This window comes from Neoarius graeffei, chromosome 8 (genome assembly GCF_027579695.1).
Source record: "Neoarius graeffei isolate fNeoGra1 chromosome 8, fNeoGra1.pri, whole genome shotgun sequence".
In the NCBI taxonomy this organism is placed as follows: Eukaryota; Metazoa; Chordata; class Actinopteri; order Siluriformes; family Ariidae; genus Neoarius; species Neoarius graeffei.
Genome location: NC_083576.1, coordinates 61239430 through 61256120, shown reverse-complemented (window position 1 = coordinate 61256120; position 16691 = coordinate 61239430). Strand labels below are relative to the sequence as shown.

At 40.3% G+C, this 16691-nt stretch overlaps 1 protein-coding gene across 1 annotated transcript in view; it reads left to right on the top strand.

The window, feature by feature from the left end:
- Positions 1–11818: 11818 nt before the first annotated feature.
- The window catches only part of mid2 (midline 2), a 387129-nt gene continuing 382256 nt past the window's right edge, over positions 11819–16691 (top strand). The window contains exon 1 of the mRNA XM_060927966.1: positions 11819–11979. The gene's annotated coding sequence lies outside the window, so the exon portion shown is untranslated. The remainder of the gene's footprint in view (positions 11980–16691) is intronic.

The following is a 16691-nucleotide window of genomic DNA, read 5'->3' as shown; positions in this document are numbered from 1 at the left end:
TCCCAACTTCTTTGAAATGTGTTGCTGACATCAAATTCAAAATGAGCATATATTTTTCAAAAAACAATAAAATTTCTTCGTTTCAACATTCGATATGTTGTCTTTGAATAAATAAAGTCTATCTATGAATAAAGAGTTGATTTTCTGCCTTTGGTATATTAACATAACTCTTTCCATTTCCATTCCCATAGTTTATGTAAATTAGTTTTCTATGGAATTCAAAATCTATTGATATGGCTGGCAGTAATTGAATAGAATCCTTGACCATGGGCTTTCCGTCCTCTAAACCTAAGACTTTACTCAACTTGGATAAGATTCATGTAACTTTTCTGAGTAAAATTCAGACAGAGTTTTATGTTTTAGCTTTGATAAATCCTTAGGACATGTACCCCAGAGTGTGCTATCTAGGTTTAATTAGCCTTAACTAAGATTTATTATGATTGTTCTTATGCTCTCTGTAATAGAAACATTTATCTGGATTACAGTTAGAGCTACTCTGTAGCCACTGTATTCTCCAGAGAACATCGATTTACCACTGCAACAACTGCCTTGGTGGGTTGGTTTCCAGTCACTTCATCAAGTAAATTTTTTCCTAAGTGGAGTTTTTGCAAATTATGAACATATGTTTTGCAACTACATGAACACTTGAAAACTAGCAAAGCTGATTCAAGCCGAAAACCTGATGTTCTCACTGTCCCTGAATGAACTCCAAAAAATATGGAATTTTTGATGCATGACTTTTAGACTTCCCATGGTTTAGTGACAACAGCTGAGCACTAATGAGCATCATGGGAAAATGTTGCTTTTGGCTCATCGGAAACCATTGCTGATGTTCTAAAGCAGGCAATCACAATTACAAACCAGTACATACACTATTTATATCGAGAGTAAAGTGGCTTTGGGCTGTATCCTGGTACCGTCCATTGCCTTCACAATGTGCACATGCTGAAGCCAGCAAAGGATAAGGTTTTGGGGCTTGTTGTCCAGGCTTATTTTGTGAAAAGGTTTGTGCCTGGGGCATGTGGCATTAGGGCTACCCGATTAGCATTCTGCACAAAGAAGCAGAGAGAAATGCCTGCCGTCTCTAATGTCCAACCCCTGGCATGTCCTTCAGTCTGCAGGAGCAGCTTAGAAAAGGAAGATCCTCTGCCTTTTGTTCCGTTTTTATTGTTTTCACAGCTCACAGTCAGCCATTCTCTATTCACTGGGGGTTTCTGCTTTAACTGACTCATATGCTGTTGATACTGTGTATTTACTGTCTCCCAGCCTTCTCTCTGTACACTTGTTGACTGCCAGGGTAACACTTGTACTGACATTTGTAGGTGTCTTTGATTCTTAGAAAAGCAGAGATCTTTCAAGCGAGGCAGGACACGTTTAATTATCTCTATATGGTCCATTGGAGCAATTTGGAGGTAGGAAAAAACAAAGATGCACCCACTCCTCCTGACTCCCTTAAGAGTCCCCAGTGACTGACTGCACTGAGAATTTTTCCTCACACAAAATCCCCGAAAGGGATATGCTATGTAAGCCCTTCTTATAGTTTATTTTTGTAACTTGGACAAAATCCTTTCTCTATTTTTTTTATATCTACTCTAATTACATTACACTGCATCAGGCTTGTGATCAGACAATGTGGGAATTAAGTGAGTGGTTGGGCCTTTATGCTGATGCAATCATGTAACGCTTAAAGCTGTAGTTTAGATGAAATATAATCTTTGCAGTCAGTAGGGACGATCCATGAAGGGTATTATCTTTAATGCACAGAATGTGAAGTTACTCTCCCTTAGGCTGCAGTAATTACTGTGGCCAATCTGCATGCATTCTGTACTGTCTTTAGTGTTTAGTGAGTGAGAAGTTAAACACCCTCAGCTGCACAAGAGTTTCCCAAACAAACGGTGCTGTGTCAGCAAGTAATGCACTTTACACTCCAGAACAAATTCAGCTTGAAAGGTTTTTTCATGCTTGTCTTGTGGCATTCCAAGGACACAAATGATTGCACAAGTTGTTTATTCCATATGTTCCACCATTTAAAAATGTGCTATCTACCAACTTGTGCAGTACTGTCCTCTCTCACGGATTATATAATGGGAAACAGTGAGTACATTTCCAAGTGCATGTTTCATGGAACTTTCAAGGAGAAATTTTCCACTTTGAAAGCTGTTTGTGATGGAACGGTCCCAGTGTAGTGCTCCAGGAATGCTGCTCTCATTCCTGGTATTTCTGCAGAGTATCAGAGGGCAAATTGTTTTAGAAATGTATTGCTGTAATTGTTTATGCTGTAATAACCCATAGTACTCACTGTAAAATATAATAAGTTGACTTTACTTAAAAAAAATATGCAAAGTCGTTGCCTCAAAAAAAGTCATTTATGTTGATTTAGATAAATTAGATTGGGTTAACTTATTTTTTGTGAGTTTGCAGTACTCAAATTAACTTAGATTAGTTTGATTACATTAACTTATTTATTTTGAGTTTGCAGTACTCACATAAACTTATATTAATTTGATTACATTAACTTATTTATTGTGAGTTTGCAGTACTCATCTTATATAATTTTGATTACATTAACTTGTACTGTAAACTTAAAATAAATAAGTTAATGTAATCAAAATTATATAAGATGAGTACTGCAAACTCACAATAAATAAGTTAATGTAATCAAATTAATATAAGTTTATGTGAGTACTGCAAACTCAAAATAAATAAGTTAATGTAATCAAACTAATCTAAGTTAATTTGAGTACTGCAAACTCACAAAAAATAAGTTAACCCAATCTAATTTATCTAAATCAACATAAATGACTTTTTTTGAGGCAACGACTTTGCATATTTTTTTAAGTAAAGTCAACTTATTATATTTTACAGTGCTGTAGTATGCAATCTGTAGCACCCAAATGAAGAAAATTTCAAGTTCTAACAATGTTTTTTTTTTAAATGCTTTTCATAAATTTTTATTGCTATGATTGTAAAATCATCTCACTTCATGCCATTTTGAATCAAGGGGGGAGGGAATACAGTTTGGTTGTTATCATCCACATAGTGACAAATCATGACAATTGAGTTTGAACTTGGAAATGGAAAAATTTCTAATGAATAACAGTATGACTGCATAACAGTTTGTCAGTAAATGTATGATGGTAGACATATAACAGGATAAAGCAGTAACTGTATAAAAGTATAACAGTGTAAGTGTAAAACTGTATAAGGGTGTGATTAATTAATTAATTAATAACTGTATTGGGGCGGCATGGTGGTGTAGTGGTTAGCACGGTCGCCTTGCAGCAAGAAGGTTCCGGGTTCGAACCCAGCGGCCGGTGAGGGCCTTTCTGTGTGGAGTTTGCATGTTCTCCCTGTGTCTGCGTGGGTTTCCTCCGGGTGCTCCGGTTTCCCCCACAATTCAAAGACATGCAGTTAGGTTGACGTGGGGCGGCCTTGGGCTGAGGTGCCCTTGAGCAAGGTACCTGACCCCTGACTGCTCTCTGGGCGCTCTGGTGTGGCTGCCCACTGCTCTGAGTGTGTGCGTGTGTTCACTGCTTCAGAAGGGTTAAATGCAGTGGATGAATTTCACTGTGCGTGAAGTGTGCATGTCACGAATAAAGGTTTCTTTTTTTTTTCTTTAACAGTATAATGGTGTAATTGTATAACATTTAAATAATACTGGCTGCCTTTGAGTGGTATATCAGATATATTCCATTCAGCTAGCATGATATTGAATGAGTCAAAGATGAGTGCGGAAGTTTTACGTCTCTGATGTGTCTTTTTTCCAGCTTTTCCATACATTTACACTCTAAAATGTAACAAGTTGAGCTTACTTAAAAGAATCTAGGAAACCGATTACACTAAAAAAAGGTAAGTAAATATCTTAAAGGAACAGTCCACCGTACTTCCATAATGAAATATGCTCTTATCTGAATTGAGACGAGCTGCTCCGTACCTCTCCGAGCTTTGCGCGACCTCCCAGTCAGTCAGACGCAGTCAGACGCGCTGTCACTCCTGTTAGCAATGTAGCTAGGCTCAGTATGGCCAATGGTATTTTTTGGGGCTGTAGTTAGATGCGACCAAACTCTTCCGTGTTTTTCCTGTTTACATAGGTTTATATGACCAGTGATATGAAACAAGTTCAGTTACACAAATTGAAATGTAGCGATTTTCTATGCGATGGAAAGTCCGCACTATAGTGACAGGCGTACTAACACCTTCTGCGCGCTTCGACAGCGCATTGATACTGAGCTCCGTACTTAAGTAAGCCAAGTTAGTCTGACTTAACTGAACAGTTGTGTTTACTCAGTAGACTCTAGGAAACCTATTACACTAAAAAATCAAGTAAGCAGAACAAAGAATGATAAGTTTGCAGGCTTATTTTATTATTGGAACAAAATGCAATTCTGTGCATCTTAAGCCAAAGCCACTGTTTGTGGAAACAAATGAAATAAAAACAAATATGTAAGCCTTGTAAAATAATCTTTTATATGCAAATCTTTCGAAACAAATGTAGAAACATATCTTTTTCTCTGACATTACTTAAGACTTCAACAAGGCTCCTTTTATCACAATACCAATATTCAATTAAGCTTCAGCCAGCTTTCAAGTTAAATGAAACACCAACAATGCATATGATTTGAACTGTAATAAACAAAACAAAATGCAAAAATAGGTGGATTTATACAGAAAATCTGGGTATTTGAATTTCCCAAAGCTCCATGGCCACTATAGAAGTATCCCTTAAGATTTTGCGGTCACTATCCAGTATTTAAAACTGGGTGTATTAATGCTGGTATGGTCTGAGTTATCTAGAACGCAAGATAACTTAAGCAACTCCAACCAATTCGACAAATAATTTCAAATGTATATTTTTCACAAAGACAGAAAAGTGGTGCATCTAGTACAACTTAACTGGTAGGCTCACTCAGTATTTAGAGCCATTCTCCATGCCAAAACAAAGACACAAAGGATATCTCCTAACCCATGGCCATAATATAACACTAGTACTATTCAGTTACCCAGGAAATCTGTTGTTTAGTTCACGGTTGTAGTATGAAAGTGGAAGTAAACTTTCCATGAGAAAAGACATATCCTCTCTCATCTCATCATCTCTAGCCGCTTTATCCTGTTCTACAGGGTCGCAGGCAAGCTGGAGCCTATCCCAGCTGACTACGGGCGAAAGGCAGGGTACACCCTGGACAAGTCGCCAGGTCATCACAGGGCTGACACATAGACACAGACAACCATTCACACTCACACCTACGGTCAATTTAGAGTCACCAGTTAACCTAACCTGCATGTCTTTGGACTGTGGGGGAAACCGGAGCACCCGGAGGAAACCCACGCGGACACGGGGAGAACATGCAAACTCCACACAGAAAGGCCCTCGCCGGCCACGGGGCTCGAACCTGGACCTTCTTGCTGTGAGGCGACAGCGCTAACCACTACACCACCGTGCCACCCACATATCCTCTCACTTTTCTATTTTCATGTTGACTGCCATCAAATCTTTCTGTAACATCTATAACATTTAGGGGTGGTGTATCCCAACATTTTAAAACAAACATTTGGATAAGTACACAAAGAGGTTCTTTGCAATCATCTGACTCATTCCCTCACTTCTCAAAATGACTCTGCTCTATTTTCAAAAGACTTCTAATGCCACTTTCACTCAATCAAGCTTTTATTTCACAAACTAGTTTGGATTAATCAAGATGGGATTAAACCTCCAACCAATATCCCACAGACTGGGACACTATAGAAACTTCAGTATAACAAGTTACCAAAATCATCCATCTGTGACTGACTATAACTTACTAAGAACTTTGCAGGGGTTAGTTGCAAATGTGAGTTTAACACTCAAATTAAGTATCTATGCTTCAGGATCCCTTGCTATTTTAAGGATCTGCTGGCAGTACACCCACCTACTGCAAAAGAGCATTTTTCAAGCTCTGAAGTTTTGGTCTCAGGTTACCTACCTATACCCAGGTTGAGCATCACCCTCTGAAAGAAGTCAAAGGTGTTAGTCTTTTTGGATAATCCAAATGAAGAGCATATATTAGTCCAAATGTAACACAAAATGTTTGTGCGTGGCTTCCAATGTCATCCATGCCGATATTACCTTCCAGTATGATAGCAATGCTGGAGGGTTCAAGATGCAGGGCATGCGGACCTGGCTGCTGTCTTTAGATATAACAGTCAATACCCCAACAGGAACTTGTGTGACATCTGCGATGGTATCAGTGTCCTGCAGATATAAAGAAAGGTTGTCTGTCTTCAAGCTGTAAAAAATAAATAAAGTAATAAAAATGGCAATGGGCGGCAAGACATATAACAGTATAAAGCAGTAACTGTATAAAAGTATAACAGTGTAAGTGTATAACTGTATAAGGGTGTAATTAATTAATTAATAACTGTATTGGGGCGGCATGGTGGTGTAGTGGTTAGCGCTGTCACCTCACAGCAAGAAGGTCCGGGTTCGAACCCCGTGGCCGGCGAGGGCCTTTCTGTGCGGAGTTTGCCTGTTGTCCGCGTGGGTTTCCTCCGGGTGCTCCGGTTTCCCCCACAGTCCAAAGACATGCAGGTTAGGTTAACTGGTGACTCTAAATTGAGCGTAGGTGTGAATGTGAGTGTGAATGGTTGTCTGTGTCTATGTGTCAGCCCTGTGATGACCTGGCGACTTGTCCAGGGTGTACCCCGCCTTTCGCCCATAGTCAGCTGGGATAGGCTCCAGCTTGCCTGCGACCCTGTAGAAGGATAAAGCAGCTAGAGATAATGAAATAAGATGAGATAAAAATGGCAGCAACTACTTTAAGTGAAGACACTTGAGGTCAATGAATTTTGGCAGATCAAGCAGGGCATCTCTTATTGGCATTTTTGCTCATTCTAAGATCCAGAATGACCACAGCTAAACAGTTCTGAGCAATACACATGTAAGTCAGGTTGTTGCTCAGTTGGTTCTGGCTGTGGTCATTCTGCCCTGCATACTCTGCCCAAATTCATCTCACCTCATTATCTCAAGCCGCTTTATCCTTCTACAGGGTCGCAGGCAAGCTGGAGCCTATCCCAGCTGACTACGGGCGAAAGGCGGGGTACACCCTGGACAAGTCGCCAGGTCATCACAGGGCTGACACATAGACACAGACAACCATTCACACTCACATTCACACCTACGGTCAATTTAGAGTCACCAGTTAACCTAACCTGCATGTCTTTGGACTGTGGGGGAAACCGGAGCACCCGGAGGAAACCCACGCGGACACGGGGAGAACATGCAAACTCCGCACAGAAAGGCCCTCACTGGCCACGGGGCTCGAACCCGGACCTTCTTGCTGTGAGGCGACAGCGCTAACCACTACACCACCGTGCCGCCCGTTTAAGTTGCATTATAATTTAAATGTACATTACAATTAATTTATATATTAGCGCAAGCCATGGCACATTGACTCACTGTCGCCGCTCTTCTCTCCTTTACATTTCTCTTTCCGTCACTGTTTTAAATTACTTATTACTCCTTAGCCTAATCACCCTCTTTTATTTTGTAATTTTGCTTCAAATTAGCATTTGCATCATGATCACATCATTTATGTACTATAGCTAACAGTATAAATTATCGTGTGAATGACATGATAATGGCAGTTTTAGTTAGCTGCCTTGGCTAATGTTAGCTAACAATAGCATTAGTCTAGTTATCTCCAGAGATGTTGGTAATATCTATGTTCAGAAAAAAAATGTCCTGCCAAAAATGTAGTTGTAAGTAATAAAATTATAGCTGACAATTGAAAGACTTTGAACAACTTACCAAGAGACCCAGAAAATGTTGTTTTCTTCCAAAGTTTTTGTCCATGCAGTTTCTGGAAACTTCTCTTGCACTGCTCTACTGTGCATGTGCACTGCTGAGCCTCTGCGTTCACTCCAGGAACAGAATGTTACAAGTCCAGTTTACTCAGATGAACTTAGTTTTAAACCTCCTTAAGGAAAAATGAGTACATACTTACACTCTATGAGTTAAATCAACAGGATAGGGACAGATAAGTAAAATACACTATTATGATTTAAGTAAGCATACACTACCGTTCAAAAGTTTGGGGTCACCCAGACAATTTTGTGTTTTCCATGAAAAGTCACACTTTTATTTCCCACCATAAGTTGTAAAATGAATAGAAAATATAGTCGAGACATTTTTCTGGCCATTTTGAGCATTTAATCGACCCCACAAATGTGATGCTCCAGAAACTCAATCTGCTCAAAGGAAGGTCAGTTTTATAGCTTCTCTAAAGAGCTCAACTGTTTTCAGCTGTGCTAACATGATTGTACAAGGGTTTTCTAATCATCCATTAGCCTTCTGAGGCAATGAGCAAACACATTGTACCATTAGAACACTGGAGTGAGAGTTGCTGGAAATGGGCCTCTATACACCTATGGAGATATTGCACCAAAAACCAGACATTTGCAGCTAGAATAGTCATTTACCACATTAGCAATGTATAGAGTGTATTTCTGATTAGTTTAAAGTGATCTTCATTGAAAAGAACAGTGCTTTTCTTTCAAAAATAAGGACATTTCAAAGTGACCCCAAACTTTTGAACGGTAGTGTAGCTATTACCTTTTAGAGTGATGCTGAAGATTAAATACATGAAGAATATCCAGTGAAGTTTTGGTAGCCTCTCGGGTGTTCAGCACATCTTTCTCTTTCAAAATTCTCTCTAAATCTTCTGCTTTTAATGAAGCCATGTTTGTTTACAAACTGTCAGTCACTGGCTAGCGCAGAAATTTTATGTCTCTGATGTGTCTCTTTTCCAGTTTTTCAATGTCCGTTGGTATGTTTTTCTCTTGTACATATGAATGAAGAACATATAGTGAAGTTTTGGTAGCCTTACGGGTGTTCAACACATCTTTGATTTCAGTTTTCAGTTTAATTATTTAGTGATTAAACCTAGCACTGAATCTTCTCTCTTTCCAGGCCAACAAAGAAATGATTGTGCACGTGCGCAGCAGAAACACTGTCATTGGAGCTTCGCATCAGCTCCGATGTGTGACGTTGTGTTGGCTTGACAACATGCAATATTATAACAATATTGCACGATCATTCTCCATTGGTGAGAGTGGTGTAATACACGGAGGATAAGCGATATGATAACAATATTGCATGCCATCAATAAACCCATTAGAAGGGAATAGAATACATGTTTTTATTCCATGGAAAAAGTGGCCCGTATGTATAATAATATGGTATATTGTATAACAGTGTAACTGAATAACAGTACAATGGTGTATCTGTATAATGGTGTAACAGCATAACAGTCTGACTGTACAACAGTATAACAGTGTAAGTGTACAACAGTGTAACAGTGTAACTGTATAACAGTGTTACTGTATAACAGTACAACAGTGTAGTGGTCTAACTGTATAACAGTGTTACTGCATAACAGTGTAATGGTGTAACTGTATAACAGTATAACAGTGTAACTCTATAACAGTGTTACTGTATAACAGTGTAACGGTCTAACTGTATAACAATGTTACTGCATAACAGTGTAATGGTGTAACTGTATAACAGTGTAACTCTATAACAGTGTTACTGTATAACAGTGTAACGGTCTAACTGTATAACAATGTTACTGCATAACAGTGTAATGGTGTAACTGTATAACAGTATAACAGTGTAACTCTATAACAGTGTTACTGTATAACAGTGTAACGGTCTAACTGTATAACAATGTTACTGCATAACAGTGTAATGGTGTAACTGTATAACAGTATAACAGTGTAACTCTATAACAGTGTTACTGTATAACAGTGTAACGGTCTAACTGTATAACAATGTTACTGCATAACAGTGTAATGGTGTAACTGTATAACAGTATAACAGTGTAACTCTATAACAGTGTTACTGTATAACAGTATAACGGTCTAACTGTATAACAATGTTACTGCATAACAGTGTAATGTGTAACTGTATAACAGTATAATAGTGTAGCCGTGTAACAGTGTAACAGTACAACAGTGTAACAGTATAACAGTGTAACAGTATAACCAGGGGCGGTCCTGGGGGCGGACCGACCGGGTAGCCGCCCGGGGCGGCATCGCGGGGGCGCGGCATGAGCGCGGGCGCGAGAAAAAAAAACCCCGAAAAAAAAAACAAGACGGGCGGGTGTGTGTGTGTGTGTGTGTGTGTGTGTGTGTGTGTGTGTGAACATTTTGGATGGGGAAGCGCAGGTGATGTCATCAGTATGTGTGTGTGCCTAACTTGTCGTAGCCCCATAATATGCACAATCCCGCCAGCGGAACGTTGTACTAGTCATCAAAAAGACTTTACTACCATAGTACTACACTACTATGACATTACACAGAGTCTTAAGTAATACATTACGACTTGATCATTGCCATTCTGGTAACAGCAAATTTATAACGGGCCGTGTCCGCGACATAATACAACACACGATGAGAAATGTTTAAACGACCATGTAAAGCTGTTAACATTCTGTTGGCTAATACAGAGCCCAACGTGGGGGGGCGGTGGCGCGGGCGCGAAAAAAAAAAACGGTCCCCAAAAAAAGGGTCCCCCCCAAAAAAAACCCCGGAAAAAAAAAAAAAGACGGGCGGGGGGCGCCAGCAGGGGGTTTCGCCTGGGGAGTAAATCACTCTAGGATCGCCACTGAGTATAACGATGTAACAGTGTAACAGTATAACAGTGTAATGGTGTAACTGTATAACAGTGTAATGGTGTAACTGTATAACAGTGTAATGGTGTAACTGTATAACAGTGTTATTGCATAACAGAGTAATGGTGTAACAGTATAACAGTGTAACAGTATAACGGTGTAGCAGTGTAACAGTATAACGGTGTAGTAGTGTAACAGTATAACGGTGTAGCAGTGTAACAGTATAACGGTGTAGTAGTGTAACAGTATAACGGTGTAACGGTGTAACAGTATAACGGTGTAGCAGTGTAACAGTATAACGGTGTAGCAGTGTAACAGTGTAACGGTGTAGTGGTGTAACAGTATAACGGTGTAGCAGTGTAACAGTATAACAGTGTAACGGTGTAGCGGTGTAACAGTGTAACGGTGTAGCAGTGTAACGGTGTAGCGGTGTAGTGGTGTAACAGTATAACGGTGTAGAGGTGTAACAGTATAACGGTGTAGCAGTGTAACAGTGTAACGGTGTAGTGGTGTAACAGTATAACGGTGTAGAGGTGTAACAGTATAACGGTGTAGCAGTGTAACAGTGTAACGGTGTAGCAGTGTAACAGTGTAACGGTGTAGCAGTGTAACAGTGTAACGGTGTAGCAGTGTAGCAGTGTAACGGTGTAGCGGTGTAACGGTGTAGTGGTGTAACAGTATAACGGTGTAGAGGTGTAACAGTATAACGGTGTAGCAGTGTAACAGTGTAACGGTGTAGTGGTGTAACAGTATAACGGTGTAGAGGTGTAACAGTATAACGGTGTAGCAGTGTAACAGTGTAACGGTGTAGTGGTGTAACAGTATAACGGTGTAGAGGTGTAACAGTATAACGGTGTAGCAGTGTAACAGTGTAACGGTGTAGCAGTGTAACAGTGTAACGGTGTAGCAGTGTAGCAGTGTAACGGTGTAGCAGTGTAACAGTGTAACTATAATTCTGCAGTTGATTCCAGCTGCGCCACATCGCAGTCACTTCTAAGGCGCGAGAGAGTGAGCTAGCGGGGCGCGCGCAGCTTTCTTCCCGCCGCAGGGTCACGTGGCCGCGGGGAGCGCTGAGTGTGGGAGTTTGCGGAGTGGGGCAGCGCGGCAGCCGGTTGGAGGTGATTTGAAAGCTCGTTGTTGAGGGGGCGGTTCAGCACAGGCTCATTCTCAGCGGAGTTTCAGTGCGTTTCTCACAGCGGCGCTGAGGGGAAATGAGCTCGAGTTCCCGCTCAAGCCAAGGAATCCGTTTCCAGTAAAGTTGTGAGCGCCGGTGTGTCGGTGCTGTCCGGCTGCGAGGCAGAACGGACCCGGTTCCAGTCGGCGAGTGAGGAAGGTAGGAGACGCTTACAGCGTTCATACAGAAAAAACACAACTAACACTGATGTTCCTACGTCACCGCGCTCTGTGTGTGTGTGAGAGAGAGAGAGAATAACACCTGGGCTTTCTCTACTGTAAACATTTGTTGTTGGTCTTACACTACACAACACTACACTACACACAACACTACACACAACACTACACAACACTACACACAACTACACAACACTACACACAACACTACACTACACAACATTACACACAACACTACACTACACAACATTACACACAACACTACACAACACTACACAACACAACACTACACAACACACAACACTACACTACACACAACTACACAACACTACACACTACACAACACTACACGACACAACACTACACACAGCACTACACAACACTACACTACACAACACTACACAACATTACACACAGCACTACACTACACAACACACAACACTACACTACATAACATTACACACAGCACTACACTACACAACATTACACACAGCACTACACAACACACTACACTACACTACACTACACAACATTACACACAGCACTACACAACACTACACAACACCACACTACACAACACTACACACAGCACTACACTACACAACACACAGCACTACACAGCACTACACAACACCACACTACACAACACTACACAGCACCACACTACACAACACTATACTACACTACACAGCACTACACTACACAATACTACACTACACAACACTACACTACACAACACTACACAACACTACACACTACACAACACTACAGGGGCGTAGCCATCATTTTAGAAGTGAGGGGGACAAATTGTTCAGAGGTCTACTGAGTGATTTATCATCCTCTCGCATTCAATTGCACCTCTCCTTAGCAGCTAAAGAACCACAAACAGCACAGCACCAGGGAACCGACTTTAGTTCTTTAAAATGATATACTATCAAAATCTAAAGTCAAAATCTATAAATCTATAAAGTAAAATTTATAAATAGAATTATGAATAGTAGTAGTGACGTAGCTAGTTATATTCTCTTCTCACCTGTGACCCTCAGGGATGAGAGTTTTCCGCTTTTTGGCGGATTTCCGCTTTTTCTGAGTAAAAATCAACCTTTTTATATTATGCCAAATCCATTGAGATTTTTTTTTCATTTATTGAGGGGGGTTGGGGTATGTTCCTTCGTGATACTCAAGCGTAATTCATTCCTACGATGATGTTACATGTTTACATTTTCGCCATCTTTAGTCTCGCTAAGTCTCGCGGTAGAATACGTGTTATCTACAATGTAATTGGCCAAAACATCGCTGGCGAGAGCATGATAGCCAATCATAACAGTTCTTACAAGAGTGTGGGAGAGAACAAAAGCCAATCATAACAGTTCTTACAAAAGTACCCGCATCGTTCTATTTTATCGAAACTTGCACATGTTCAAAGTCGCTGCGCTTCAAAAATACGTTTCTCTTTCGTATCAGCTTTTTTACTCAAAATGCCGAATACAATTGACAAGCGAGACGAAGCAAAGGTACGTGAAATCGATGCTGGTATAAAAAACAGAGAGGACTGACAAGCTTTTGTCTTTGGCCAAAAAGCTGAAGAAGAAGTCGAAATGATCAAATGAAAATGAGAAGTGACTGTGAACTATAAAAAATTGTATAAAGTGTACACAGACATGATCCCATAAACTTAGCATTCGTTTGATTTAGTACATTGAACATGTATATGATGGTCAGTAAATCTGAATTAATGCTGACAGTTTTGAAAACAAATATTTAAAGATTAAAAAACGTGGAAAGCAACATTTTGAAATAGAATTAGGAATACAGTAATAATAATCAGCAAATTCATGTACTTTGAACTTTAACTACCACAAAAATAAATTAACTCTTTACAAAAACAAGTCAAAGAAACACAAATACATTTATATTCTTATTTTCTATCCAGAAGTGAGTAATCTTAGAGTAGCCAAAATAGTAACGTTACTCAAGTAAGAGTATTGTTACTTTAGAATAATATTACTCAAGTAAAAGTAAAACGTATTTTGCAACAAAACAACTCTTAAGAGTACAAGTTATCCAAAAAGTTACTCAACTAAATGTAACGGAGTAAATGTAACTAGTTACTACCGCCTCTAAGTTAGCTAGCTAGCTTAACTAACTTGACATCTATTTGTCATCTTTTAGCTAAACAATATCTACATTCAACAGCATTACTCAACTTACACGGTTTGTTTGGAAAAAACTGTCTAAAGTCTTTAGCCTCTTGTCTGGTTTGCTGAGCATACAGAAAGAAGCGCTGCCCAGATCTGAATCACACCAAAGATACTCATACAATATTTTCTAAAGCGTCTCTGATCACACACGACAGCGGGGCTTGTTTGCCGCCTCAGCTCCGCCTGCTCATGATGCATTTAGAGGCGGTTCGGAAAAACGCGTTTCCACAAGTTAAAAATGAATTGAGTGGTTGTAATGGCTGTAAAAAAGTGTGGGGGACAGAGGGCACAAATACAGGAAGTGCAGGAGACATGTCCCCCGCGTACCCCACGTCTGCTACGCCCATGCTACACTACACAACACCACACTACACACTACACTACACAACACACTACATTACACTACACAACACACTACACTACATTACACTACACTACACTACATTACACTACACAACACACTACACTACACTACATTACACTACACTACACAACACACTACATTACACAACACCCTACACAACACACTACACTACACTACATTACACAACACACTACACAACACACTACACTACAACACACTACACTACATTAAACAACACACTACACTACAATACACAACATACTACACTACACAACACACTACACTACATTACACTACACTACAATACACAAAACACTACACTACATTACACTACACTACACACTACACTACACTACATTACATTACACTACACACTACACTACAATACACAACACACTACACTACATTACACTACACTACAATACACAACACACTACACTACATTACACTACACTACACACTACACTACATTACACTACAATACACAACACACTACACTACATTACACAACACACTACACTACAATACACAACACACTACACTACATTACACTACGCACTACACTACAATACACAACACACTACACTACATTACACTACACTACACAACACACTACACTACATTACACTACACTACACACTACACTACAATACACAACACACTACACTACATTACACTACACAACACACTACACTACACTACACTACAATACACAACACACTACACTACATTACACTACACTACACTACATTACACTACACTACATAGCCTCATGAACCCCATTTTTTTTTAAACCATTTTGCTGAAGTCCCTGTCTCCATTTAAAGATGTGGTTTCAATGTTGCCAACTCGTTTCAGAGAAAAGTAACCAATCCATGCTGAAAAAGTCTAGAAGCCAGCGGGTGACATTATGGCCGAATTTATATATTTCCTGAATCATCGTGTTCATTTGCATATCATAACATGTTACATGAAGAAGGAAGGTTTTTCTGAAGACACAAAATAAAACAGAATCAAATAGATGGAGATGAAGTTTTATCAGAATAATTTATAATAATAGACTATAAGGTTTCTTTGAGAAGGAAGAGTCCCACCAATAATTGACCTATTTACAAAATAGAGGCAATCCATTTAATAAAAACAATAAAAGCAATAGGCGGCATGGCGGTGTAGTGGTTAGCGCTGTCGCCTCACAGCAAGAATGTCCGGGTTTGAGCCCCGTGGCCGGCGAGGGCCTTTCTGTGTGGAGTTTGCATGTTCTCCCCGTGTCCGTGTGGGTTTCCTCCGGGTGCTCCGGTTTCCCCCACAGTCCAAAGACATGCAGGTTAGGTTAACTGGTGGCTCTAAATTGACCGTAGGTGTGAATGTGAGTGTGAATGGTTGTCTGTGTCTATGTGTCAGCCCTGTGATGACCTGGCGACTTGTCCAGGGTGTACCCCGCCTTTCGCCCGTAGTCAGCTGGGATAGGCTCCAGCTTGCCTGTGACCCTGTAGAAGGATAAAGCGGCTAGAGATAATGAGATGAGATGAGATGAGTGATATGCTGTTGGAAACCATGATACTGTAATCAGTGAGTGGTCATTGGGAACCGGTTGCGATCAGTGACTGATAATTTGGGAAACAAAGATGATCAGTGATTGTTAGGAATGACTGTGATTAGTGGTCAGTCGCTGGGAACATTGGTGATCAGTTTCACTGAACAGTTGTGATTAACAGTTGTTGGAAAACTGATGATTGGCGAACAGTTGTTGGGAACAACGGTGATTAGTGATTGATTGTTGGGAATATCTTACACAAGTGCAACTCAGGCTACATCCACACGACAACGGCAACGAGATTTTTTTTTTTAAAATATCGCGTCCACATGGGCAACGGATCAGTAAAGTATCAGGTACATATGGCAACGCAACGCTTGCTGAAAATGATGCAATACACATGCCACACCTCTACGTGCGCTGTAAGACGGTCCCATCGGAGACACCAGAACAATAGAAGAAGTAACGACGCATGCGCATAAACCCCTTCTTCTACCCGGCGTCATAGACATATAAACATAGACGCCGCATTGAGCCTGGTGGCCCGTTGCTGGGATACGTCAGAGTGTCCGCCATATTTGATGTGGCAAATCTTC